Here is a 27,532-nt window from a genome sequence, read left to right on the forward strand (position 1 = left end):
TTCTCTTTTAAATCAATATAAGTTGAAAAGTTAAGACATCCAATTACTATCATGCCACGCGAATGATTGTAAGAAACATAAAAACCACAACATGGATATTAAAAGAAGTCCCACGAACTCCATGCAAGTTTACTATAAAATGTATTTTAAATTAGAAATGGTCGATTGTCCAAAAGTCATGTTAAAACTGTTGCATTTATCACATCTAAACAACACGCTTCTTTCAAACAGATCCTCACTGAGATTAAAAGTTAACATTAATTTACACTTACGATGTTCCACTCGGACGAACCAACAGTGTCTGATATTCATTGTGCAGGATTGTGTTTCTCAATGTCTAAAATTCGAGCCACAATGCAGCTAAACACAGTCAGAAATTTCGTTTGTGCTAGCGTTGTACGAATAACAGTCGGGCCCATTATTCGATTCTAAGAGCTGAGTAAAGTTTTTAATGACAGTGAATTCTCCCGAGTGGTTAGTCAGTTGTTTAAAATTACAAACGTTAAGGTTATCCTGGCTTGTCATTTAACCCATGTGAATATGGGATAATCATTAATTAAAAATATCGGTGTCAAGCTACTGAGGGAATATCCAAGAGAGTTGGAAATTTATGAATCTCAATTTTTAACCAGAGAATATTCGTGTCAAAATGTACGAAAGTCTGATAAAAGAATAGAAAAATGTCTATTAAATATCCATTAGATGTTAAAGTTATTTTCCCTCTAGACATTTAATCACATAAGTATTTTTCAAGATAACTAGTGATCCAGGAACAATACTGGGACCATTTTATGGATAAGATAATGATTATTACACTGAGGCCCTTTTTCAGTACATACTTGGCCGCTAACAAATTATTGTCATTTCACTAGATAAAATAGAGTTAATTAGTCAGTATAACTTTCACTAGTATGAGAAAAATATACAAAAGGCACACAACGTTCACCACAAAGTCACTTATCCTGAAGTTTAAGTGCTTATCCTTCGTCTAAACTGTATATTGTGCAAAATTATTATATAGTTATACGTAGTAAGAAATGCATGTTTCTGAGAGAGCCATAAGAAGCGATAAGTCCAGTCAGATTATGTATTAAAACTTGCTTTTTCTAATGCAATGATTAGTTTGAGTACATGCAATATTAAAATTTGGTATCCTATTTAAACCATAAAACATGGTACTTACGAGTCGTGACACACGAAGTCAGTCTGGATCGGATCTTCTTTGATTGTTTTTTTGTTCTCCTCTTTATATACGTTATACACATGTTTACGGCTGAAAAAACTTAGGAGACCGTCCTTGATCTGCTTTTTCAATGATGAGTTATTGTTCGGGACAAAGTCACTGTAATAGAAGCAGTAATTACAAATAATGAATTTGTCATAGTATATTTAACAAAAGTGAAGTGTATGAGAGAAAATCAATATTTATTTAAATAAACAGTGTTATATTGATAAATCGGTACCTTAATGTTAATGGATAATAAATTAAATAAAGTTAATAAATATCACGATTCACACTAAAACAATTATTGTTCAGACAGTATGAATAGTGTTTCAACAACTACAAGATCTGCCGTATCTAGTCAAACTGTATAGTCCTGGTATAACACGAAAGACCTCGATAACTTTGGGTATAGCAGATGTAATGATGTTTACATATTCTTCTATACTTTAATTCACAAGTTATTGTAGTAACGTTACTTAGAATAAAAAAGGGCTGGAATAGTGTATAGGATTGTAGAAGGTTTTCAAAACCACAATTTGCTGGAATTTTAAAGAGAAGTAACTCGTAACTTACAATCGTAGTGTATTTTGCATAGTTCAACATTTTTATTTTACTAAAATAAATCAAAGGTAACATGAAGCCTGCGTTATTTATTCGTATTTAAACAGTTTTAGATAATTCATTATTAGATATAATACAAAAAATATATTATCATTTTCATATTTTAATCGGTTTTATTAATATAATGAGGTATGACTGCGCAAAGCTACACGAGAGTTATCTGTGCTAGCCGTTTCTAATTTAGCAGTATAAAGGTAGAAGAAAGGCAGCTAGTCATCACCACCCACCGCCAACTCTTGGGCTACTTTTTTTCCAATGAAGCGTGGGATTGACCGTCACTTTATAATGCCATCATGACTGAAAGGGCGAGTATGTTTGGCGTGATTGCGATTCGAACTCGAGACCTTCGGATTACGAGTAGAACGCCTTAACCTACCTGGCCATGCCAGGCCAACGACTTTGTATTTAAAGAAGAATTACACTATTAAATTATACAAACAAGTTTAGTTTTAAGAAATGTGGGATCAGCATTCAGGTTTCTCTGAAGCTGCATAGCAGTTGTCTTCTGTAATTATTAATTACAATATCAAATAAATCTTTAATTATTTTTCCATATTCAGAGGCACATAACTGATTTGGCTCTAAAATATGACTCTTAACCATACCATATTGTACAACATTATTTATAATTACAAATTTTAACATACATTTCTTAAGATAATACACTTGGAACTGTTAATTATTCTATCTCAACAACAGTCATGCTACTTTTAAAAAACAAAATAATGTTTTGGAAAAACATACGATCTGTTGGTCCATTTTGGATGTTCCACCCTTTAAACTAAATTAAAATAAATAACTCTTAGAGCAAGCTCTTTGTTTCATACCCTAACCAAGTTTTTGTTAAACTTAAATTTACTGCCTTTACAACAGTCAAAGGCAATCCTTTCTAAAGGCTAAACACCTGTAAAAAAAATCTGTTTCAGCTGAAGATGGCTCTAACCCTGCCAAAATTTATATATTTTTCACTAGACTTGCTATTCTCGCTGTTAGATACGAGAAAAAAAAAATACATCAACACTTTCAATTTTCTTTACAATCATAAACACCTCAATGGGAAACCCACTAACTCTTCTTTTTTTCACAGGAAAACAATTTGAGAAATTTCAGCCTCTCCTCATATTACAACCCCTTCATCCTAGGCACCATTCTAGTGATCCTTACCAAAAATCCTATTTGCCCTCCCACCTGCAATAGTACGTTGCTTGGATTGCTTTTAAAGACTGATCAACTGTTACACCAAGATCTTTGTCTTTCATAACACTGTTAAGGTTATTCCCATTCAAATCATACTAAAAATTCAAGTTATGATAACCCACACGCATTATTTTTATATATGCCAAAAGATTTGTTAGACAAGATTTTCCCTCAGTAAAACAATCTTGACTATTCTATAAAAAATCTAAAGTTTGTTAAATAGCTTTGCAAGACATCTAACAGACATCCCAAAATGCTCTGACAGCTGATGTAAGACTAATAGGTCTGTAACTACTGGGATAATCTTTATCACCCGCCTTGAAAAGACAGTTACATTAGCTAACTTCCAGTATTCTGGTACCTGCCCACTCTTCAAGGGCTGAGAAAAAATACAAAGTGACTTATATAGGGTTCTGTCCCAATGCTAACATTTTATTTATCCTTACTCTTAATTATATTTCCAACCAACCTTTTCTCTTACACTATTTTTTATGATCTAATTTCTTATTTTACTAACTTTCTTGATCTTAAGTAATCTTTGTCTCCTACCATACCAGTCAACTCAATTTTTTTTAATTTATGATACTTTTCTTTAATATATTTTTCTTCTATACTTTTTCTTGTACAAAGTTGCTTCTGTCATTTTCTTTCTATAGGTAATATGTTTTCCTTGGATTGATAAAAAATTTGTCTTTAAAGATATTCTACATCTGATCTGCTGACCAATTCACAACAGATAATCGTTGTTGCATCAGTTCAAAATATTCTTGTTTGCAGTTTGTAAACAGAATATCATTATTCCTTATCTCCATATGCAAGAAAATATTAAACCTAACATTGGAATGATAGCCTCCTTTAGACGTTCCCAAATTTCAACCCTCTTGATCATTTCTGTATTTGGAGTTAGCAATAAATCTAAACTTTCAATTTCTAGTAGGTTCTTTCACTAATTGGTAAAAAAGCCATCATAAACAGTTTCCATAGCTACAGGAAGAAATCACTGAATAAATCCAAACAGTCTACATGAATATTCTAGTGCATAGGCCTCAGCAGAATGTAAAATTAACATGTTTACGTGAAGAGAACCAAGCATAAGCTCGACTTGCTATGGTTACCAGAAGATAACATCGAAGGGCCCCATAAAGTATTATAGCGTTCGAGTGATGCTTTGGCAAAGGTGTCAGTTTTTGGGAAGGATTTCGAATGAAACGAGTATTGGAGTCATTAAAATATAATGTGTCAGCTTTTAGGTATATAAAAAGTTAAATATATATCGTAATTCAAGAGGTTAATAGTATATTTAGACTGGAAAAAGTTAATGTTTAATCTAAGTTGGTTTAGATGTAAAACTGAAAAAAAAAAATCTTACTGAGGCTGCAAAATATAATATTGCATATTATACTAATAATAATTATAATAATAAAATATAATATAATATATACTGAGGCCGTATATTATATCAAATCTCTTTCGGGTATTTCCTTTATACTTTGTTGATAGTGCTGTTAAGATTTGAGTCTTACATGCATGGATATACGATATTTATTATTACACTGGGCTGTAGGTATACCATCAAATCATCATCACGTTTCTCAAATAAGAATATGTCCGCATAACAGGGAAAACAAGAGTAATTAATCTGAAGAAATCGACAATTAAAATTTAAAGGTCATTATCCAGACCACCACGTCCTGGTAAAGAGAAAGCTGTGATTATACATATTACCTCTACTGATGAAAAAGGTTTCCAACTTCTAATATTTACAATGAACATAAGGATTAATCTATTTTCTAGTTTTTCAAGTTTTCAGAAGAGCTATAAATCTGAATACACAATCTCATATGAATTTCGGTATCTAATATTGAAATTTTGTAAATATACCTTATGGTAAGTGAAACAACAATTCTGTTTAAAGTGTGATTTTCAATAAAGTACATTGCTGTTAGCACGTCTATATGAAGAATTGTATTAGCCAACATTATACATTAAGTTCAAAACCAACAAGAAATAAGCTCTGTACAAAGTTTTGTAAGAACTTCAACAGAATATTTAGGATATATTTTTCTACGGTGATAATAGTTAAATATAGTTATTTATACAGATCTTTTAAAAGTAAAGTTTAGTGAAGCAAATGAACTTTGAAAAAAGGAAACGTGCATATTTTATTATTGTGTATTATTTAGGGAAATAGGTAAGCAACATTTCTAGCATAAATATTTTATACAATGCATGAATTACAGAAAGGGTGTGTGTGTTTTTATATAACACATTCACGTCGAACTATCAGCTGACTCTACAGAAGGGAATCGAACTCCTGAATGGAGGATTGTAAATCCGTATACTTATCACTGTATCAGTGGAGCACTGTAGTTTATGTCTCATTAAGTTTATGAATTAACTAAGATATATTGTAAGTAACTGCTTAAAACGATGTGTTTTATGAAAAGTGAAAGAATAAAGTTTGAAAATATAAAATATGTGATATACCTGAACTATTTGTTTATTATAATTAAAATTAAAATTTGCTAAAATCCTTATATATCGCATTTTCGAACAGAGGAAACATAACATAAATGTCATTGTTAGCATGAAGTGTTGCCAAAACGAACTGGCTTTACTAAATATAAGAAATTGTTAATCTGAGTGATTTTTCCCAATAATTATTTTATGAACACAACGAATTCATTCAATGAATTATCTTAATTTCCATTGGTTCATAAAGTTTGTTTGTGGAATTTCGCACAAAGCTACTCGAGGGCTATCTGTGCTAGCCGTCCCTAATTTAGCAGTGTAAGACTAGAGGGAAGGCAGCTAGTCATCACCACCCACCGCCAACTCTTGGGCTACTCTTTTACCAACGAATAGTGGGATTGGACCGTCACATTATACGTCCCCACGGCTGGGATGGCGAGCATGTTTAGCGCGACGCGGGCGCGAACCCGCGACCCTCGGATTACGAGTCGCACGCCTTACGCATGCCAGGCCCGGTTCATAAAGTAATTTACCAAGGTTTGACTGCCTTGTCTTCACTTTTCTGTCCGTCTGTTGGTTGAGCTTGATTTAACAAAATGTATATATTTCAGTTAGCTATGAAAGATGATGGATGGTAGGGTATACTGTGGGGTATGGTGGTGGTACTTGCCCAATCATTTTTGACACGATATACACTGGTATAAGATATAATAACGAGACGAAAATAATGAAAGTAACCCAACCTACTATGTAAGTTAAACAGATCAGTATTAGATGTCTATCACTTTACTACCACAGTTTTAGAGATAATTATGAAGTGTTTTATTATTTCATTTATATATGTATTATTCTGTAATGATACAGAGTTGACCATGTTGAATGTTTTTGCTAATAACACATTTTGGTTATTTTAGAATGTTTTTGTTATCGTGTGTTATGGTTAATCTGGAAGACTTTCTTTATCTGTGTTATGATTAAAGTGTAAAATATATTTAAGCTCTGGTTAACAATGTAGTGTCATACGTTTCTTTTCAGACTTTGGCTTAACCTGATGTGGTTTACAACTGTCTAACATGTTTTTCTTTGGTTTTGAATATTCAAGAAATTAATTTATATAATGTTAAGCAGATGTTTCAATACTACTGCTCAGCTATTTGATATCTGTCGAATTTTACAGCGTATGTGTATGAAGATGGTATTTGGGCACATACTTATAAAATTTGCTATCCTCTTATTTTAAAGTTGTAAATTTTCGAACGTGGTTTTAAATTTACCTTAGTTTAAAAAATTAAAATAACACAAATGCCGTAAGCGTAACTATGTAATTAGCCTACCATAGAATACTGAAAATTACAGTAATATTTCGGTTACCGTACGTCACATAGTCACGTACGTGTATAAACATACAGATTACTAATTAATCATAAGTGTTTAAATTTTAATTAGATTTCTTAAAACATAGAAAGCAAATGAGAAATGCGTTGAAAAACATTTCTAGATACTGCGCTCATGCATAGAACAACAGCACGTGCGTTTCTAAGCCTTGTTTAGCCTTGTAGATAGTGTGGAGATCATTTTTGTAGGCTTCAAACATTAACTTTTTTTAAAATGAAGAAAAGTCAAATTACTGAATTAGTATCCTCAAAATCCCTGTAATTTAGTACGGTCTCTAAGTAAAGTATATATGGGTTGAAAAAATTCCATTCTTATTCAGAGCAACGACTTTTTGGTTACACGTTTACAGTTTCGGCAAAATTCTTTCTTTCGCCTTCGAGGCGGGTGGTTCTTATTTTATATTTAGCTTGTACATATCTCATATTCTAGTTTCTAAATCCTCCGGTACTTGTAAATATTATATGGTGGGCGTAATAACTAGAAACTGAGCAGTAAGACAACTGGACCTGTTATGTGACACAATAACCGATATTTTTTTCTTTATATTTTCTTCTCAATTAAGAAATTAAAACATATATAATTTTAAAAGTCAAATTATAAACTACGTTTTGCTGCCAATCTCATTGACTTAAGCGGTAAACATGTTATTTAATAAAACTTGAAAATAACACTGCAAACGTCGTGACACGTGCACGTTAACCTACATTTAAAGTTTTTATCTTACAAACAACCAAATATGTTAAAGAGAGAAAATATATAGAATTTATACTCTTGGATGAAAAGAAATTCACAAATGAACAGAGACAATGGATGGAACTTGAAAGTAAACTACCATTCAAGAAACAACATATACCAATAGGCCTGAAACTATTTAGTACTTCCATATTCTGGAGTATCACAGTCTCACAATTTATTTTACACTGCTTTTTATCATTTCCAATTATTATTGTTTCTTAATAGCTTCTATTTTCATTCTATTTATTTTTAAAGCTTATCATAAAATAAACTGTATTCCTCACTATTTTTGTATCTCATAAAATAGTTATATATGTAATATGTTAGTGTAGCTATATAGTTAGTATTACAATTGTACTTTAATGTTAGAACAACAAACCAAATAATACGTATATTCAGAGTTATAGACACAGAGAGAGAGCATTCTTACACATTGACCAATCACAGACTGTGACGTAATAGAGGTTTCAAACGGCCGCGAAAACAGGAATAATATCAACAACACACTAGCACATGTGAGTTTGGAAGGGAGTAAGAATTACCTGAGAAAACTATATAATTGTCTTAACATGTTTGTAATTATAGCAATTATGAAGCAAATTGCGTGCATGAAGTAAGCTTGCGCAGTTAATAGCCAGCCTTATTGTCGAATAACGTACCTGATTCTGTAGAAATTTAGCCCATATTTGCGTATGAGTACGAGCCATAGTGACTAAATTTGCCAATGAGTTTATATATATTTCAACAAATACATTTCCCCTACTTTTGTGACTGAAAATCATTGTAAGCAGTCTTGAATACAAAAATGTTCAAATTCCACATTGAAATGTCCTATCTGCAGACTTTTATAAGTCCAGTGGCGAATTTAGGCCCTATAGCTCGTTAGCTTCAAAACATGCGACTGTGCGCTATTTCCGTTCATTGCGTGCTAATTCCCATTCATCTTGTAGAAGCTGATATTAAATGAACACGAAGATAAAAAAATGATAAAGACTAATATGTTGCCAGTGCTGTTTCGGCCCTCGCTGTTATGACCCGGAAATCATTTCTGGAAATCTTACCCAGACTGGAAACCTGCCATGTCTGGTATATCGTAAAACAATGCAAGAGTTAATTTTGACTTGTGGTCAGTCGGGATATTTAGCATATCATAATTCTAGCTTTTTAAATCGTCAATCACTTTTTTGAGTTTTATATTCAACTCATTACATCTCATACATTTCGTGAGATCACAGTGAAGAATACATAATCATGTATGTTACTGAAAAATAAGTCATAATATGTACTGTTTTTGGAAGGTATGCCAACTAGCATTAGTTACATCATATGTATACAATGGCAAAGATGTATTAAAGTTTGCTATGTTAATTTCAGAATAGACATATAGGATGAAAGAATTTACATAAAATACAGGTGAATGTATGGACCTTCAGAACAAAAGAAACACCTGTGTAACAACACAGCTAAATTATAAAATATATACATTATGATTATATGTATAGTTATATATTATTGACAACTTTTTGTTAATAAGGTAACACCATAGCTCATTAAGCATCTATTTTGTTTCAAATATTACTACTACATTGTACATCCTATGTGTGTGAATGTTGTATATATTAAATATAAAATCATTTTTACAGTGTCACATTATTGTGCAGTATTATATATATATAACAACATTAAAGATACATACACGGTTTAGCAATGTTTACATAAATTAATAGAATAAGATGTAAATGTATGATGAGCTCAGGGCCTCATACATTGAAGGAATACATTATGCACAACATTTTTAATAGTTTAACTGATCATAATACATGATACGTAACAGTAATTATTTTGATATACACTCACAAAGTATTCATATTTGCTCTTTTTGGAGTTCTTCGAATTATAACATTTTGCAATAATAGAAAAAGAATTGTTGCAACATTCAGTTTTGGTTTTAACATCTATATAACAAATGAACTACTGTAGACAATTGTTAATCATTATTCTGTCGAAAATGCAGATTCATTACTGATGGAAGAATAAAATAGTCTTCGTCAATTCATGACGACGAGAGACCTCTCTGTTATTGACATATCGATTTGTAAACAAACTACCATGGTGATGCACGATTATTTTGCAAAATAGTCTACTGATCAACCTGACAATTTGTGTGACGTGATGATCTTCCTCCAGTGGGTCATGATCAGCACAATGTTCAGTCAGATCACCGAAGACAGATAGGCGAACACTTGAAAGGACATCATGTTAGAATTTGTAGCAGTTCTGCGATAGAATCAGTTTTCCTTTTAATTTATTGCTTGCATACTCTTTAATCGTTTTGTACTTTTTTAGCTTGTCTTTAGCTGCTTCAAGCTGATCTTCCACTGGGACAATTGAACAGTATGAATGCCCGGCACATGATGTCTTTTTCTTGGCAGGTTCTGGGCATGCTTCCTTGATTTCAAGAATTCGTTTTCTTGGATGTGGTTCACTTTGTGATTGTAGAACTTACTTGTTTCGACGATGACCTGGAAAGATGGTAGTCACTGCCAGAGATTTCAGCTCATACTTCAAGATGTCGTGTTCTTTTATGTCTCTTGGATGCACTCCTGGAAATAGATGAAAACTATTTTTTAAGTTTTGTTATTGAAGCAGGTTTTCACAAAGAAAGCCATTGGTTGTTTGTTGTTATCTTATTTTTAAACAGAGCGGAAATTAAATATACGTGTCCTGTAAACAGTAATAAACATAGGCAGTCATAATTACATATTTTATATATGTTATAAAGTCTTTGAATGTATTTTTCAAAAATGAAAATATGAGTTTTATTTTCAAAAATATTAATAAGTATTGACAGTGTTGTCCAAGTAGTTTTATACCTCTCATTTTGCCAGAAAGGTTTTACTGCGCACCCTGTGATGCCTGGATGGCTGAAATTCTTCACGACTTACATTCTTCAACCATTTTTGACAAACTGCTTCATCAGAAGGGAACCTAAAAATAAAATTGTACTGTAACTGAGTTTAAGGATACACTTTCCGACATCTCTCTGCTACATCTATTTAAAATCTTCTTTTGAAATTTTAAAATTGGACAAGAAAAAAACAGCATTGGGACCAAAAACGTGCTTAGTCTGCGCCTAATTGTCACAAGCGGCCATTGTCATTCACGATTTGGCTGCTTGATCGCTTATTCATATCTAAATACTGGTTGGTATATGTAATACCTTAGTCTGCATCAGTACCATATCAAATTCATTTCTGACGTCCAATACCTTAATTAGGCCTACGGTGTATAGCCTAGTAGATCTAGTAGCAATTAGTACATTACAATACAGTTTGGCCCTTTGGGCCTTGATAGATGCAAAGCAGACGACAATTTGCAACTGCTCGAGCTTCAAAGCCTACATTTTGAACGAAAAGTTCATAAATATGAATACTTACTCATGGAAGGAGATTCCTGAGGCCTTTTTACACTTATTTGTGCAATTAAAACAATGACAGCTCTCGGGCATTGTTTGAGAAGTTGGCAATTATCCGTCAGTAATGGCCAAGTGGGTTAAGTCATTTGACCTGTAATCTTGTTCGCTCTTTCAGCCGTGGGGGCGTTTTAACGTACAGTCAATCTCACTATACGTTGGTAAAAGAGTAACCCAAGAGTTGGCGGTGGGTGGTGATGACTAGCTGCTTTCCCTGTAGTCTTACACTGCGAAATTAGGGACGGCTAGCGCAGATAACCCTTGAATAGCTTTGCGCAAAATTCAAAACAAGCAAACAAACCGTCAGTAACATTCGGATGTATTTTCCCGTTTTGACAATGGCGGCGATTTTCCCATGACGTCACACAGTCACGTGATCAGAGCTCTCTCTCTGTTTATAACTCTGCGCATATACTGTAGAACGCACGTTAGGGCAAACTATTGATTAATAATAATAACACATGTATATCTGGAGTTTAAAGGTAGATTTTGATTAAACTTTGTAGAATGGACGGCAACTGCCTGTTGTTGAGACACAAGTGTAAAGGACGAAGTGTATAATGTAGTTTTTCTAAATTTTTTATCAAAATGTCTAAGTTTCTACAAAAAACAGTAAAAATTTTGAAATAAAACATTGAATTTGAATATATTAATATATTACTGGTTTCGTTTTACGTTCACTTACTGATAAAGTATATTTTAGTACAACAGAAATTAAAAAAAAACAAATAGACTTTCAAGTTACGTTCTGTTTCACTTATGTAAAAGGATGAGCAGCTATTACAATGTATTTTTGCACTGTTTTATGTTTTCTTAAGATGTATTTAATTTCTATTTCAGGGATGGCCAAACGAATCTAGGTGTTATATTTAGATTATATATATATATAGAAATACACTAATATTTTCTAGGTGGAAGTGATTAGTTTTTCTTTATTTGTTTGTTAAACGCCGTTTGATTTTATGTTTGTGTGTGTTTTTAATATATTAACTGGTTCAATAACTACTGTAATTAACGTTAGTGAAACATTTAGTTTAGTGTATAATTTCTTTATCGATAATTTCTGTTGTGTACATAGTGTATTCTAAATTTAGAGTGCTTTTTAAAGTGCCTAGATTTTGGTGGATAACATGATTAGAAAATCAGTTGATGTAATTTCCGTTGTATGTGTTTTTCTATTAATTTTAGTGGTGAAACCTTGGGGGGGGGATCGTGTGATGTTAACGTTTGAAAAATTAATCGTATCGTTTTTCTCTGTGAAATATTTGTCTTTCTGTAGATTGTTTATGTAAGAGAAAATATGTTTGTTTATCTTTACAAACAAAATCACAGAAAACTTCATCTGTATATTTATACAAAATTGCAGATTTCTATTTGGAAGTGACTGATTCGTGTTATACAATAATGTGACACAAGTAAAGAACGGTCAACTTCCAGACAATGTATTTCTCCATTTCTTCTCCGTGTGACTGAACTATGTGCGCATTTTTGTATTGAAATTAAATAAATGTGACTAATCGTAACATTTTGATAAGATATTCATGGTTTATATCGATTCTCTTTTTTGAAATCTTGTGAAATGTTTTCTTCGGCAAAGTTGCATTGCTTCGTGACAAGGGATTTGAAGAAACAGGTTTAAGACATCAAAGCTAAACATAATAACCTTACTGTATAAACCACATAAGTGTTGCAGAAGATGTGGAGTGTTGTTTAATCGGGTGCTTATTTTGGAAAAATAACTTGTTAAAATGCAGTTAAAGTGTTTATGAAAGTTTGAGTTTAGAAAGTTATAAGGATACATGATTGGGGGTAAGGTTTTATGAACGTATGGTAAACCATAGCTTTTGTTGTTCTAGCTTGGTTTGTATGCAAAAAGAAAAAAAAAAAGTACAGTTTAATAGTTTTTCTTTTAATTGCATTTTGAGTAGATATCTGGTTCTTTTGTTGTGTATTGGGTCAATGTCGGTATTTGACTGAATAAACTCGGACGTATCATTCAATATATTTTCCATTAAAGAACAATACGGTTTGATTGTTAAAATAAAGATTGAATTTCATTTATCGGTTCTTTGAATGACAATATTTTCTTTGTTCCTAAAACGTTTTAAGTCTCTTCTTTCTTCTGATGTCAAATTATGTTTTGTAGGTTTTCTTTTGTTTACTATTTGAAGTTTTTCACTGTATTAATCAACAAAGTTTATTAATCAACCCGTTTTTGGTTTGTTAGGGAAATTGCTCATTAAATTACACTTGTTTTTTTTGGAATGTTAAATGTTTTTGATGGCTCTTCTTTGTTTACAGATGAATTAGACGGAGATTATTTTTATGGTCTTTGACTTTGGAATAGTTGCTGTTGATTGGATTTACGATGTGATTCTATTATTACTTTTCCGCAGAGGTCTTCAAGACTGTTTTTTTTTTTTTTTTTCAATTTAACACTGGAATGATGAAAGGAGTTACTGCGAAGTTTACACATTTATTTAGGACTGTAGTGTGTGGTTCACTGAGTTGAAAGTTCGTAAACTGGATTGTATTGTTTGTTACAGTGTCTTGATTTTTTGTACTTACGAATAGATTTTACAGCTGTCTCGCCTCCAATTGATAGTTAAGCCTTTATAGTATATGCTTTTATGTATTGGCGAAGGTTGTAATCGTCGTAGGAAGTTAAACTAGTAAATTTCAGCTCTGTGTTTCTCTTTTATAGTTTGTTTTTAAACATTTTATTTGGAGTTTTCAATTATATATTTTATTATTTTGGTTAACTGAAGTTTCACTTCTACCTTTTAGGAAGGTTGGTGTCAATGTTTCTCATTTGCAAGTTTTTTGTTAAAAACGTTAAACTTAAAAGAATATTTTTTTGAATTTCATCGATTTCTTTGCAATAGTCTTTTTTTTTTCTTTAATATCTCGTCATAACAGTCAGATTCATTCGGTAAGACTAAAGTTGGTTAATGGTAACATCAGGCTTAGCTGGTACAGCGGCATGTCTACGGATTTACAACGCTAAAATCAGGGGTTCGATTCCCCTCGGTGGGCTGAGCAATAGCTCGATGTGGCTTTGCTATAAGAAAAACACAAATACACATAAACTATTTACTCTGAAAATAAATTAACAATATCTACACTTAAGAGCCTTTTTTATATAACAATGATATAATGTCACATTTTCTGGACTTCCTGCAACAAAACTAACATGAGTATTCATGTCAAACGAATTTTCAAATCCTTCTAGTTGTTCTCCAAAACAAACTAATAAACGAACATGGTGTTAAAAGGGTATGTCTTCAAAATTATAATCTTATCTTTGGATAACATGAAATTTAATTCTTTTACACACACACACACACACAAATCCGCTAGGGTGTCCAAAATGGAACCCAAATTTGAGAGCGGTGTGGATTCCTATTAGCCTGATTAACAGTATTGGTAAATGTCTGTGGAAAAAATACACTACTATATGAAATATAAAACGCCTCTCGTAGAAATAGATGGACCGCTGACCGCTTAGTAAGGTGAATTGACTCAGTCATACAGGGTTTGAATGCAAATCACACCACAATGGGCTTATTTCTTGACATGAAACAAGCTTTCGATTCAGTCGAGCATCATGGTGGACGTCAAATAAGAAACTGCCTCTATTCAATCTCCCGCCAACCTTAACAAGATGGATCTCAAGCTTCTTAGACAACAGAACAACCAAAGTCAAACTCAGTAATGCAACATCTCACACCGTTTATCTCTCGGCAAGGTTTTGTACTCAGATATATACAGGGTGGCCCGTATGTCCCTACCCATCCATATTATGTCTAAACAACGTTATAATACTAATGATGAGTTGAAGGCAGCTGTTACCGCGGCATTTGGAACAATACCCCCTGCTATGTTGATATATATATATGGATGGGGAGGGAGTTACAGGCCACCCTGTAGAATATATCATGTATGTTAATAACATTTCCTTCCCGAAGCTAACGTATATCAACGTCTCTCAATACGTTGACGATGTAACAGTATGAAGCAAGTCACATGAACCCCTGCTGTCGACCTTGAAAGTCCAAACCACCCTAAACAGCGAAACCGCCTGGAACTTCAGTGATGTCGAGAAAACCCACTTGTAGTGAAATATATATGCAAAAACGGCTTTGTGAACCTGACGATGACCGAAGAAGGTCGAAACGTTGTTCGCTCTTCTATGTAAAATATTTTCTCAACCCAAACGAGCCGTTTTTGCATATATACGCCTGGAACTTGGCAAGTAGCTCTCAACACAACCAAACTCGAGCCATATTCTTCAATCGAAAAACCACACGAAAAAAAAAAAAATCCATTCCAAATGTCAAAGTTAAAAATGCTGGACACAGAGCTTCCATTCTTCCCTACAATTAAATTCCCAGGCATCACATTCAACAGAAAATTAACATGGACCGATAACTTTATAAACTTTCTTGCAATAGTCTTCAAACTTAGAAGAGAGAGTTCAGTTCCCGCGTCCTATCGGGCGTATGGGAATAACAGTTACTTTGTAACGCTCCCACGACTAAAAGGACGAGCATGTTTGATACGACGGGGATATGAACCCGCGACCAACAGATTAAGTCAAGAGCCTTAACCATCGGCTTAACTTTTAAATGATTGTTGTTCGCAAGACACAAAAGAAGAAGATAAATCTTAATAATAAAATAAATCGACATGTATAAATGAAAGCTTTATTTTATATGACATTATGTGAATTTAATTTGTTTAACATTTGGAGCAGATGTTATTGTTGGTGTAGAAGTTGGGCAAAAAGCAAGCAATAAACTCTATGTACTCTCCCTACCAAGGTAATCGGAAACATTGTGCTGTACCACTGAGAGAAGGCGATAGAAGAGGTGGTGGACTTGGTGATGAAGGCATTCGGTTCGGCGCGTGTGGAAGTTGATGATGTATGGAATAGGTAGGTCAGAGGTATTTATTGATAAATATATGGGGTTGATACAGGCATTTAAACTTAAAATAAAGGCTATAACGTTTTATTAGGAAACTACAGAATTAACTATAGGTAGGCCAATAGGGTTAAGTGCTAGGTGTAGGTTAGTAAGTTGAAAGGATGAACAAATCAGCTGGTTGATTGGACTTGTAGGATCAATTCTGTGGAAGAAGGGAGCTTTTTGGTATGGATGCTTTACATTTAAATACTATAGCGGCTGGCATATTTGTTAAGACTATTAACTCAGCTGTAACGGAAGTTTTAAACTAAGGCAACGGTGAGGGCTAGGGAGAAACTAAATACAAAAATACCTTTGTGTCAAACTGATTATACATTGTGTTTTCCATGTTTCAGTTCTTTTGAAAAAGATGATCCAAAAGTGGTTCATTAGGTAAGAACTTGAACTTACAGAACAAATTTCATGAGACATTTAAAGTTCTTCTTCTAAACTTTAATTCTAAGTTGGACATTGCAGACACTTTCGAAAGTTAGAGCTAACAAGCGATTGATTAAACATAATTGTTATCACCTTTGTTCACAATAATTATATATTGAACATCTTTTCACTTTTAAACTTATTTTGCCACAGCCTTTTCTTGGTGGGTTATAGAATTGTCATAATATAACTTGTTTCGTATATCTTCACAAAATATTGTAAGCTGTCACTAAACATTACATGTCTTTTGTGGATAAGAATATTGGAATTTTAAATTATTTTACTAACAGTTTGTTGATGAATGTATAGAATTGAAGTGCTTACCGATCTGAGTGCAAAGTGATTTTGATGTTAAGATTAAATATAATTTTCATATATTATTTGTATAATTATAAAACCTCTTAAACTGAAATTAATTTTTTCATGTCAGTCCTAACTCTACAAGGGATCAGTAAATTTTACCAACTTCATAATCATTATAAAACTTTAAAGGTTCAAAAATGCAAGAAAAATATAAGTGCTGTTGCTATATCCTTTTAAGTATGTAACACAAAGTTCCAAAGTACTTTCTCTAAGAGTTTCTACTTCTGACATTTTCATGTTTCTTTCCTATGTTTATTTTACATTAGCAGCTGAAGTAGAAACTGCCATACATTAAGCAATTAATCATTACTTCTGTTATTAGATTATTTACATGGTGTTGTAATACAGACACTTCATTAACACACAAACACTTGTGACACAATTACCAGAACCTTTCCCAAGAATTTATCATAATCCTGGCTTTTAGAGCACAGTCAGATAGCATTTATTAGTTTGTTTATTGTGCAGTGGTTGAAATGAGAATTATCTAATGTAATAAAATGCTTATGATATGGCTCTGTATGAAGTCTAGTTTGATCTAATAAATATGGCAGGTATTTATATGTCATCATTCCAGGATGGTTAGAATGTACAAAGTATGTATGCACTTATTAAAAGTATAAATGTATATATTATTTCTATTTACTTATGAATGCTTAATTCTTAGTTATTTTTTATAAAACATAGAATAGTAAATAAAAAAAATATGTATAAAATGATTTCTGGTACTTATGAAATCAGAAAACTGATGTGTATTTGTGAGTCATAGTTACCAATCTTTTTTTATTCCCTCAAGTGGGAGAAGAAGAAAAATTAATCTTAGTAGATTTCAAAAATGTTTTTCAAAAAGAATAAATTATGAAATGACAATACTGTAAAAACAGCTTTAATTTATCTGACATTCTAACCAAGCTGTGTGTTGGTTAAAAAATCTGATTTCTGTCCATAACTATGACTTAGTCAATAGACTCATCCAGTCAAATTACATGTTTCTTCTGCACACCTATCACACAAACTAACTGTGGCTCTTAAAGTTGAAGAAAGTTGATGTAAGAAGACAAGAAGTTCCAAAACAATAGAGTGGTAAGTGGGACAACCCTGGTAAGTTTTAAAGATATAGTGATATCTCAGCAAATCTAAAAGGTGAAATAATTTCTATTCCAGCTCATAAATCTTTAAAAGTTCATTTTATAATTCTTTAATCACTGTATATATTATGCAGTAGGTGTAATAAAATGTAAACAGAACTAGAAGATATGTATGTCATATAGTTTACAAAATCATCTTTAGCATTACTTTAAATATTTTATTTTTAATTAAGAAATTACAACATTAAAATTTGAATTATAAACAATGTTGTGATGCCACATTTGTTGACAAAAATTATAGTGAGTTGCTTAATTAAGATTTTGGTCGTGCATGAAACTTCTCAAATAGTTTACTAGCAGTTCATCATGTTAAAATATTATTAGCGGTATATTAAATATACATTTTGCATGAAATACTCCATAAATATTTACACGTTTTAATACCATGATAGAGGTAGTGTAGTAAGTTCTGGTAATGGGTGATTGTTTGGTTTTAAACAAGAAAAAAATGATGACTGTTCTTATTAAGTATGGGATTATCTGTGTAAAATGGTTCTTTACTATTTCAAATAGTAAAGTGATGTTATCTGTTTCTGGGAGTTCTAGTGTTCTTAGATGAACCCTGTAAAGGTGTTTTTGACTTCTAAGATAGGGTTAATGAAAGAGGCTAAGTGTTGGTTATTTGTCAAATTTATGTTTTTATTTAGGTGTTTTTCTGTAGTATTCTTATTTTTACCTGCTTTTTTTGTTTTGTTTTCATTGCTTTTTATTTGATGAGTGCACAGCTTCTACATACGTATGTCTGTGTTTCTGGGTTCTGTGTGGTTTAAGTTGTCAGTTTTGATATTTGTTTGTGCTGTGTGCAGTTTTTGCTGCTGTCTTGTGTGTTTGATTTGTTTCAAGCTTGTGTAGGTTTGATATTATGATGTTAGATTTTTGCTGTTTGATATCCAGTATTTGGGACAAGCTCTGTGATTTGCTGTATCTTTTCTTTGTTTATTTACAATAACTGCAAGCAGAATTTTCATCTTTACACTAGGAAATGTGATGATTTCCACTGCAGCCTACATGTTTATAAACAGCAGGACATGTCTGTAACATTGATAACTGTTTGTACTTTAACAAAGTATATTTGTGTTCAGGTTTAGTTCTGGGTTGAAATTTAATTCCGGTCAGGCTTGTTCCATCTGAAAACCAGTATTGTTTTTATTAACCTTTTCACCTAATTTTCACTAGTTTTCTGTCATGCTGTTTTCTAAATTCTTAAAAATTCTTAAATGTCAGTCTTGTCAACTGAATGAGTAACAGTTTTATTAAAATGTCAGCAACTCTGAAGTAACTAATTCTTTCATTGTCAGTATTGTTAACTAACTCAATATCAGGTTTACTTTGGTTGTTATGATGTAAATGCTAGCAATGTGTGATTATAATTAATTGCACTTACCATAACACATTAAGAATAGGTCTGTTATATTTTTAAATACTACATGCTGTATCTAGTTCCTCAGTTTCAAGAATTAGATGAGTGTATCATAATAGTATTTCAACCATACTGTGTTCACCATGTATGTTACTGAATGTTTACTTTTTGAAGAATACTTCTCATTTCTTTCAGAAGCTTCACACTTGTTGAATGTTAACATTACTAGTGTTTATACAGTATTTTTACATGTAGTGAAAGACTTAAAAACGTGTAGTATCCTTGACAACAATTCCCACATAACGTATGTGCTGACGCTAATATTTGATTAATGGAACTGGTTTTGAACTTGAATTACTTAAATGTTAACAATACATACAAGTTAAAGTCATGGTACTCTAATTTATAGTTCAAATGTTTAACCAGTTTCATGGCAGTATTCTAGAGTATAAGCAATAAAGTGACACAAGTCATTGTGCACTGATTTATTGTTGAAATGTTTAACAATTGTTGTTTTTACTCGTTTATAGTTTTGGTACTACTGACATTTAATGTAGTAAATATATCTTCAAAAAGTTTGACAGACTTTAAGTAAACATTGTAAGTTAAGTATTTCATGTAGAAAAATGTTTTTTTTTGTGAAGTATTTTTAACAAACTTATATTTAGTACTTTTGTCACTAATTTATGTGGAAAGTAATTTAAATGTTGAGATTAAAAATAATCTTCATATAAAAATCTAAAATTTAATTTGCATAATCTCCAAATCCTTTCAAATACAATTGTTTTTAGTTTAGTAAAACTTTATATTTTATGTTATTTTTCTCTATACAATGTTGGTCAATTGGACCCACTTTCTGACAACGAAAAGTTAGAAAACCAGAAAAATTGTGATAATTAAAGGAAAATTTGCCTTCTAATGTCATTATTGAATGTTCTTGGAGAACATGTAATACTTTTGTAGTGATTGTGTGTAAAGATATCTATTTTGTTAGCCCTTTTGCATCATGTAGCTTTAAGTGTACATGTGATAGTGTTTTACAGTTATGTTAAGATTTTAAATCAGTGACTTTATTATCAATATACACAGATAAACTTGGTATAAAAACATAATTAGCAAACCCATTTTTAATATTATGTAAGTTTTAAGTTCTTATTCTCAAAAAGAAATAATTATAAATTCTCAATCTCTTCTGGTATTAGAATTGTGACATTTGATCTCTCAGTCTTTCCACTTTTCTAATTTACTGAACACCCCTCCAAGAAATAAGAAATGTAACATAGATTGATCATTATAGTACAGACAAAATATAAGTTTTATTGCTCTGTTATTATTGTAAACCATAAACTACAGGGTGGCACGTAAGTCCCTACCCATCCATATGTTGTGTGTAAACAACGTTATAATACTAATGATGAGTTGAAGGTAGCTGTTACTGTGAGTTGAAGGTAGCTGTTACTGCAGCATTTGGAACAATTGCACCTGCTATGTTGAGAAAAATGTCTCACAGAACATGGCATCACATAATATGCACCGAGAATGAGGGACACCACACAGATACATTGGATATATAAGATATATGGATGGGTAGAGACTTATGGGCCACCCTGTAGATACTCAGACTTACCTGTTGTATTCCATCTTTCATAAATGCCAATAGTTCTCTTTAATGTTTCACACAATATTATTTATACCCAATATAAAGCTAAAATTTTAATCTATCAAATGATCAAGTTTAATTTTTTACACAGCACTGTCAATTTTGTCATATGAAATTACAAATTACATTAGTGAGCTTAGCTAAATTTCTTTAAGGATATTATTACATAGTTAGAAAGCCAGAACATTATCGTATTTATAGGGTAGTGTTTTAAGCGTGTTGTGATTCTGTGTTCTTAGTTGCATTATTTAATTACATAAAAACGTTATTGACTGTATCAATACCATTAATATATAAAAAAGTAAGTTTAAGTTTTATGACAGTTAACAGCGAAACTCAAAGAGAAACCAAGGTGTGTACATTATTCCATGTTTTTATTTACTATTATAACAGTAAATAAAATGTAAAAATAGCAACTTATGAGATAAAGAATAAACGAGGTTCTTCTTAATAGAATATGCTTGTAAGTAGCTCGTGGATTATATAACTTTATATGTTAATGTTCATTGTATATTTATTTAGGGATTTACAACTTGTGTGACAGAATTACTAGTTACGCACCATTCAAGGGGCAATAAACAATAAAATGAAGTAAAGTATCTCTATACTGTTACAAGCTATAAGGTATTTAAAATAAATAGTTCTAATACCCTGTTACAACTGTCTGTCATTCAAGAAGGAAAAGGATAATTTAGATGTATTTTATAATATTGTATGATGGTAACAAGGTCAGTTAAATCCACCAACCTAGTATATGTTATGGTAGATAAAATAAGAGAAACAATACAGTTTTTCTAAAAAAGAACAAAAAAACATTTTAGAAAATTTTAAAGATCAAAGTTTGAAAAGTTTCAGATAAAGAAAAGTATTTTTAATTTAACATAAAAATCATTTAGCATTTGGACCATTTACCACCCTTTTACTCCATATCTGTATGGACAAATGTTTAGTGAAACTACTTAATTCAAAATATTGATTGTTTTTCTTTACAAAGGACTTGTAGTGTTTACTGTATGCAAAGTTTTGTGAATCCACATCAGGTACTATCATTGTTATGGTGCATATACATTCATATTTACACTGTGGTTACAAGCTCATGTTAAATACACAAAACTAGTTATGTAAGTGTTAATTTCAGTATCTGCTTTATACCTTCTGGATATTACTCTTCTGTAAGCCTGCAATTTCTAGGAGAGCAGAAGCAATACATTTGCAATTTCTGTTTTTCTGCAGAAAAAGCCACTACATTTTATATGATTATCAATCTGTCATAAATTTTGTTTCTAAACTATTCAAACCAAAGATACAGTAATTGTCATTTGGTATTGTAGTATTTCACCATGTGCTCCACAGTGGTTACATGTATTTCACAATTCAGTGGTTAAAATAAATCACGGTTATCACCCTAATAACTGTGATAACAATAATCATATACTGATTATTTTTTATCTTTCAGTGTGATCTTCATTATAAATGCTATACATACTGGTTCTGTCAGTTTTATCCTTTTTAGATATCATAACACAAAATCGTGGTTATGTGTTGTAGTTTTTTAACTCAACTAAAAATTACTGTTAATGCAAGCTTAACCACTCACCCAACATCTCCTATGCATTGGAGCTCATGACTATTCTTTGAAAAATTTTAATACTTTTGTTGTAATAATTACTTTAAAACACTGTGGCTTTGAACCCATAACTAAATTATTTATATTTTTTTTTCAAATGCATTGCTGGTTTTCAATTCTTTATTAGAAATTGTATTCACTCACTTCTATTTATTTATTCAATAATCAGTATGAACAGACATATTTGCACAACTATAAATTTGATAATTAGACAATTAGCTGTAACAATGCTGCCATGCCCAATCCTCTAATAAATACTGATTGAATAAATTTATCTCGGTGTTTCTTAACTTTATAAAACGTTTAACATCATTCAGAAGACAGGAATAGTTAGTTTATTTTGTAAGATTTAACACTTAACGAGCTCTTGTGATTTCATTTTCATGTTGTTCTTTACTGTATGTGATACTTTTTATATTTACTAAACACTCCCTGTCAAATGTCACTTCCATATACTAGTCTACTTGATTGATTACATTACACTCCTTGTCATATGTCACTTCCATATACTAGTCTATTTGACTGATTACATCACTATAGTTATGATAATTATCAACAATTTCTCTTCCATATATATGATAAGTTGACATTTTTCTTTTTCTAACTCGTGATAGAATAACTTGTTCCTTGGCAATTATTATGACTGTGTTAAATAAAAACTTAAAATCATCATGAATATGGTTAACTAAGTTCCTTGAGACAGCTATCATGTCTTCATCAATAAAAAATTGGAGTATAGTTAGGGCCAAATTAAGGGCAACTGATGCCCTAAGTACAGCCCAACAATGGTGCCCCCCGTGACCCCTCCATTGCTTAACTGACAAGACATTAAGTGCTGAAAGTGAAATAAAAGTTTGCAAATTTATAACCCTTCTTCAGTTTTCTTCCAGGCCAGACCCCACAACTATATTAAATAAACACTTTTTTTATTTTATTCATTTAACAGATTGAGTATGGATCAAAATCAAGCAGTGACTAAGGCCTTTTATTTAGAAATGATGAGAGAAATCACCTCTTTGATTAATGATAATTAAAAATAATTATTTTTACTGTATATTTGTTTTCACTCTGACTTAACAATTCTCACTTTGATGTTAACAAAAATGAAAAATTTATTCAAAACCCTTTTAATAAAATATTCTCACTTTAATATTAACAATATCTCACTTTGAACTTAAAATCTTGTAAGCAAATTATTTACTTACAGCTTAATATTTATTTAAATTTTAAAACAATTTCTTCCAGATATTTTTAATTGCAAAGTCTTTGATCAATTCCTCAAAACTAATTTGGCATAACAAATCTGCTTCTATACTTAGCAGAAACAAGGCACCCAGCCTGTCTTATCGCATAGTTGTTATGTTGGGATTTTTAATATGCTGGAGTTGAGAAAATGAATGTTCAGCTTTGCAATATGTGACAATTAATGTTAAAAATATATGCAATGCAATGTCTACGTTTGGAAATGCACACTCAATTTTGTCTCCTGAAATTATTTTATAAAGTTCAACATGACTGAATCTGTTTTTACAGTTTTTGTTGCACTGAACTTATGACGCATGTATGAGTGAACTGATGAAGCTCGGCATAGAGATTAGTGTCCAAATCCTCTGTGTAAGTATCAGTTACCTTTTGGGAACACTGAGAGTACCTTTTAGTTTTAGCAGATGAATTGACATCATTTGACACATCACTTAGGAAAGAAAATTTGTTTGTTATTTCTTTGTACACCTCTCTTCTTCCTCTTATATTGGTTTCTAGTTTGTCAACAATTGTGTATCAAAGGTGGTGATATGAAATTTATCTCTGGCATTCAGATCTACTTCTTGAGCATCTCCGTCATTAAGTACCTTCTTTCTGACACCTTTGGAAGTTTATGCTGCATTGTAATCAACATCTGGTAGTATTTCCTTTGAAACTGCTTTATATCTTTCAAAGTCATCCCTTAAAGTGCATAGTTGATCAGGTAATGACCCGTAAAGACCTGTATGTTTTTAAGTTCACATCCTCATTTTGCAGAACTTGACTTGCTTTATGAAACTTTTACAAAATCTCATCCCACATGATCAACATAAAAACAAATTCTAGCTCTTGCATCTTATTTGCAATATTGTCTGCTTCTCTTCTAGTGTCTCCCTTTTGTGACTGGTCTTCAACTAGGCATTCTAAAACTTTCAAAATCTTAAAGAAAGACTTCAGAATTGCTGTTGTTGCTATAGCATGTCTCCCCCCTCTGGTATCAGAGAGGGATTTTAAAACATTTTCATTTCCAAGATAAGCTTTAAAGATTTTCCACTGGCTGGTTGAGGCTGAAAAAAAAATATAGAGCAAATGCATTGCAGATAAAAAATTAATTACCATTTGACAGCAGTCAACAGCACTTCAGCCTACCAGATTTAGTGAATGGCTGTTCAAGGCATATATATGACACACTTATTTTCTTCTAAGATCTTTTGCTGCATCCTCTTATAAGACCCAGACATGTTAACAGCATTGTCGTAAGACTTACCCGTATATTATGAGAAATTAAGTTTGCAACTTTACGTAAGTACTGCAATACCTGGTGTGCCATTTCCTCACTGGTATAGTTTTTCAATTCCAGAAAGGTTAAAAAGCTTTCAATTGGCTTCCCATCTTTTAAGTATCGAAGTACAACACTTAGCTGATGCACGAGGTCTGTTCAAAAAATACGCGGACTGTTTGAATTGCGCGTATTTTTTGAACAGCCCTCGTATATATGTGATATATGTTTCTTCTATTCACACAAATGATTTTGTTATAATTTTATTCTTTGGTATCCCTGATTCTATTTGATTTTTTTAAACACTGGTTTGACTGGTTGTTGTTTCGATGTTCTTTATCAGTTATCTTTAAGATTTAATTTTTCTCTTTGGTTTGTTAACCGTATTCTCACTTTTGTTATTTTTGTTCTCAGAGTTTCTTGCAAATTTTCTCCGACTTTTCTGATTGTTGCTTAAAAATATGTTTATATTTCATAGCGATTTGAATAATACGTTCTCACAATACAAAGGTTAATGTGCAGTGATGAGGAGTTAAATATTATGAAAATGGTGCGGTTTGAAACGTTATTAATATATATTTTTTCTAAACAAATAATAGTAACAACACTTTATAATGAAAATATTTATTCATTAACAATAAAAATGTTAAAAATATAATATTATTTTCATTTCAGTACCCGTAATAATAGAGATGACAATACTTTCATTTCTATTTGCGACAGTTGTAATACCACTTTTAATATGTTTATTGGGGTCAGTATAATATTCTTGTTGGTTAGATTTATTTATTGTCAGGTACAGAGCCATCCAATAGGATCGAACTCCTAATCGTAGTGTTTTAACCTTTAAGTTTACAGTTAAATGGTTGGGCGGGTTATAGTTTAGAAACACTTCAACTTACCTAACATTTATTATCACGATTTCGTCTAATGAAAATCTGCAATGGTACTAATAATTTTTATACTAATTAAATGTTTTAAACATGTATATCGAGTTATAGCTATATCTACAAACATATTCAGCAAAATTATCTCTTCTTTTTTTTTTTTTAGTATTATAATTTCAAAGCGGAGAGAAATAAACCGGAATTATGTGAAATATCCACAATTTTGAATATTCTTATATAAAACCAGATGAAATTGAAGAAAAACTCCAACAGACGCCACAACAAAAAAATGTTTCAGGAACATGTGACGCGAGTGTTAAAAAACATACTTTAAGGCGCTGTTAAACAATATTTATGTTTGAATATTATGCAATGAACACAAAAATGCAGTTTTACTTTTGTTTGTTTGTTGTGAAGCATAGAGCTACACAATGGGCTAACTGTGCTGTCTCCACCACCGGCAATAAAGCTCAGTTTCAACATTATAAGTCTTCAGATTTACCACTGAGGTACCAGTAGAGAAACTTAGTTTAAAAGCGAAAATTGTTATTACTTTCTGTAAAACGGATTTTCTATTCTTTCATTTTTTCTTAATGGTGTTATTTGTGTTCAACTCTGTACAAGAGTTTATCTGACATGTCCTGGTGATTAGTGGACTACAGTCACGTGTTCGAACTCCGCCATCGAACATCAACGATTAATATCACTATTCGTTAGTCAAGAATAACTCATGTTCTGTTTTCGTATTTCAAAATTAGGGACGGATAGCAGAGATAACTTTAGCTTTGTACGAAATTCAACAATAGTAACACAAGCAATAGCTCGCCAACACCTGTAACAAACACGTGAGCTACTATAATTGAATTATAGGATTTCACCGTCACTCTTATAACGCACTCACAGCCCGAAATGTTAGAGATTAAATTTATTGTAACGGAATTCGAGTTATGGACCTATATGCTGGACAAATTGCTGGAGAAACATAATAATAATCGTATGCCCTAATTAAACAGAAACTCTACTGACACACAAATTATTGATCAACTACAGAGTGAGTCCCGGAAATCACGTCCTTTATAATTATTGTACTTATATTTGAAACATGTGTCTATACATACTGAATTTATGTTGAAATTTGAATATACAATCTTAAAACTATTGTTGTCGAATGTCAAGCCATTGTTTTGTAAATGATTTCAGATTTCACTCTGACTTTAGGGAGCTGTTGATGAACGTACTTTTCTATTATATTTTAATAATAAGTAAAGGAGACAAATATGTTTTACAGTCTCAGATATATAAACTTTAACTCAGTTGCAGGACTGTAGCTAGAGTTTCTATTATGCCAGTCTTACATTACATGTTCTGATGAACCAGATGATTAACAGTTTTTCCTTTCGGTTGTCACTTACCCAAAGTGCAGTTAGTTTTAAATTTAAGTTGG

The 27,532-nt window shown here is 31.7% G+C and overlaps 1 long non-coding RNA gene across 1 annotated transcript; it reads left to right on the forward strand.

Moving 5' to 3' along the window:
- Nucleotides 1-15,676: 15,676 nt before the first annotated feature.
- Nucleotides 15,677-26,562, forward strand: LOC143253369 (uncharacterized). Its single transcript, XR_013029553.1, has 3 exons — nt 15,677-16,053; nt 24,214-24,294; nt 26,255-26,562. It is a non-coding gene; the product is annotated as an uncharacterized LOC143253369 (long non-coding RNA).
- The last annotated feature ends 970 nt before the right edge of the window (nt 26,563-27,532 follow it).

This window comes from Tachypleus tridentatus, chromosome 6 (assembly GCF_004210375.1).
Source record: "Tachypleus tridentatus isolate NWPU-2018 chromosome 6, ASM421037v1, whole genome shotgun sequence".
NCBI lineage: Eukaryota > Metazoa > Arthropoda > Merostomata > Xiphosura > Limulidae > Tachypleus > Tachypleus tridentatus.